Source organism: Daktulosphaira vitifoliae, unplaced genomic scaffold (assembly GCF_025091365.1).
Source record: "Daktulosphaira vitifoliae isolate Bord-2020 unplaced genomic scaffold, ASM2509136v1 Scaffold_2, whole genome shotgun sequence".
NCBI classification, from domain to species: Eukaryota; Metazoa; Arthropoda; class Insecta; order Hemiptera; family Phylloxeridae; genus Daktulosphaira; species Daktulosphaira vitifoliae.
The window spans coordinates 4,947,997-4,951,227 of NW_026099573.1; the positions used below are offsets into that span (position 1 = coordinate 4,947,997).

The 3,231-nt window shown below is 24.9% G+C and overlaps 1 long non-coding RNA gene across 2 annotated transcripts; it reads right to left on the reverse strand.

Moving 5' to 3' along the window:
- Window positions 1-147: 147 nt before the first annotated feature.
- LOC126898899 (uncharacterized) lies at window positions 148-1,541 on the reverse strand. 2 transcript variants are annotated; one of them, XR_007702418.1, is made up of 4 exons: window positions 1,223-1,541; window positions 626-661; window positions 454-539; window positions 148-355 (listed from the first exon to the last, which is right to left on the reverse strand). It is a non-coding gene; the product is annotated as an uncharacterized LOC126898899 (long non-coding RNA). The 2 variants fall into 2 exon arrangements; XR_007702417.1 differs by lacking the exon at window positions 1,223-1,541 and having other exon boundaries at window positions 626-953.
- Window positions 1,542-3,231: the final 1,690 nt, after the last annotated feature.

Genomic DNA, 3,231 nt, shown 5'->3' on the forward strand with positions numbered 1-3,231 from the left:
AAAAAAAAAAAAAAAAAAAAAAAAAAAAAAACACATCTTAGTAAAACCAATACCTTCTCAGCTTCGCATCGAAGCTAATATATAATTTAAATTAGTTATTTTAATAATTATATCCGTATTACTATTATGAACAGAACAATTTACCTTATAGTTATCCACATCACACAGTATAACTAAATGAAAGTCTGCTCCTTTATTAAGGCGTATAGATGAGCCATGAAATTCACAGTCATTCCACTGTTGATTTTGAATACTACCTCTGATCATAACCTGATAATTATAATCTATTGTTACATGTAAAACTACATTATCACGTTGTTGAATATTTTGGCCACTTTGTAGATACACATGAACACTAATTGACAAAAATCTTATTATTTTTTTACAAATAACTATGTTTAATAGTTACAGCTATATTATAAAAAATATTATTGAAAAAAATCAAATATATACCAGTAGCTAAAGAAGTAGAACCCCATATGAAGATAACAGTTCCTGGTCTTAAAATATCAGTCAAATTGTACCAGAAAAGGCAATCCCTAATTAATATTACGTCAAAAGATTTTAAACGCTTTTTACGATATATTATCAATAAATTATGTTTTTATCAAAATAAAATACTTACAGGATTCACGAAAATATCTTTAGCTTCACAATGACCCTGAATAATTTATTTTTTTTTATATAATTCGTATATTGTGTGTATATATATATATTTTTAAGGAAAAAATTGTTTTATTCAAAAACTTTGAAATAATATTTTGCATTTTTTTTAAGTTAAAAAAATTTTCAAATCATTTGATGTATATCTCATTTAGATTCATTAATTTCAATAAATATCAAGGAATCCATCACTGTCTCCCTAGGGTGGTCCTTATTTTTTCGAATTTCAAAATTTCTTTCAGGACACCCCTCCATTTTTTTCTTTAGTATAAAAAAATAATATTCTGAAAATTTAAAATCATTTGGAAAAATTTAAATCGAGGTGCACAGCATTTTAAGGTTTTGACCTCGAATTTTCGGAGAATATTCTATAAAATGATAAAAAAAACTTATATTAGAGGTTTTCAAGTGATTTTTTCAATAAAAGTCAAGATAAAAAAAAAACCTTATTTAAAGACAAATATTTTTATGTATTATTTTTAAAAATTTATTGAATTTTTTACATGCGATAACAATATATTGATAATTTAAAAATAATTAAACAGCTTATTTTTTATACTTTGTTACTTTAATGATTTCAACGCTCCATTATAACCTTTTCTTTATTTAAAACCGAACTTTAGATGCTTGTCTATGACAAGGCCCAGATAAGTCATGGAGTCCTTAAGCGGGATCTCCACCCCTAGCACGGCGAGCCGTGGAGGAGTGAACTTGTACCTGCCCGTGAACAAGACCGCTTCGGTCTTGATCACAATCGCGCCGGGCGGGGTGTCTTCCAATATGATGGTGGGTGGGCTGATCATCCTTGCGTTTGGGACGCAAAAACTCAAAAAATATTTTTTTTATTAGAAAAATTATGCTATTTTTATTGTTTAAAATAATTTTCTCTTTAAAAACTATTAAACTATTCATTTATTTTCACAAACTTTTAAATTCATAGAAATAGAACAATAATCTTCAATCTACAATTAAAATTTGTGCAAAATTTGATGATTTGACATTAGTGATTTAAAATTTCATGAAACAAAAGAAATTGGAATATTTTAAATTGATGAAATATTTCATGTACATGTTAAATATGAACGCTTTTAAATTTTAACTTAAATGATTATACCACTTAATACTATATGTCTACTAATACAACAAAAAACATTTAACACATTGTTGTATTTACTTAAATTTTTTTAAGCGTACACGCAACTTAAGGTCGTAATAATTTTAGACCATTTCACTGAAAATAATTCTTTAAGTAAAGTTATATATAATTTTAATAACTAAAATATTTATTTATGAAATTCATTATGTTATGTTTCAAATAGTCTACTTCAATCTGATTTTAAAAACTACTCTTTTAAAATTGCTCTAATCCTAAAAAACTTACATTATACTTTTATTCCAGTTACTGAGAAATAAGAAATTTTTTGTTAGTAAACACCTCGTTAGTAACAAAAATTTAATTGTAACTATTTATTAGGAATATACTTAATCCTTATGTTGTTTTATATAGTTAGAAATGATGCTACAATTGCCCTTAAAAATATATATATTATTATTTTATTATTTTAAATTATAAACGGGTAAAAAAACCCCAACAACATAATGCTATAGAATAAATACAATAATTTCTTAGTTAAAATAAATTAAATGAAAAAATACAATTTTAACTAAATACTACTCAGATTTATAAAAACAATTAGAAATAAACAAATTACAATACACAATTAGATAATGCATTATAAGTATTCGACTTGAAGACATCACGAGACATAAAGAAAAAATCAACTAAGTTTAAAATTTTATTAACTAACAAAAGGACTCGAGGAAAATATGATGCTGAGCTATAATTAGTGGTAAAGAAAAGAACATAAAACAGTTTAATAACTCTGAGGTTTATATGACAAGTTCTAAAGCCAACCATTTAAAGTAACTCTGGGAAATTTACATAACCCTTTAGTAAGTTATATAAAAACATAAGATCACTAACTCTTCTTCTAAGTTCACAAAATGTAATACCTAACTGAGTAGAATGTAAGTAATATGAATCCCTAGAAAGACTAATATTCAATTTAAAACAGATAGATCTCGTATACTACTTGTATTGGACGTTTTCTAATAAATTAATGTAAACAGCTTAAACAACAAAACTAAAGAACCAAACTCAAGCTTTGATCTGACAAGAGAAAAATTTAACAATTTTAAAGTATTTATGTTTTTTAAATATTAAGTATTTTTATTAAGAAAACCCAAACTCTTAAAAGAATAACTGACTGACAAATTTATATGTCTAGTTAAAGAAAGATTATCCTCAAAAATTATTCCCAAATCTCTTATAATATCAACCCTAGTTAAACTGGAATTACACAAAGTATAGTTAAAGAAAATGGGATCTTTTTTACGGGAATATGATATAACTGTATATTTACTTAAGTTCAAAGGTAACTTATTTGTAACACTCCATTTATATGATATTTTAATGTTTAACTGTAATTTAATACAATCACGCATTGAGTTAATAACCGTAAATATTTTAGCATCATCAACAAAAATAACAAAATATTTATAGGGGTA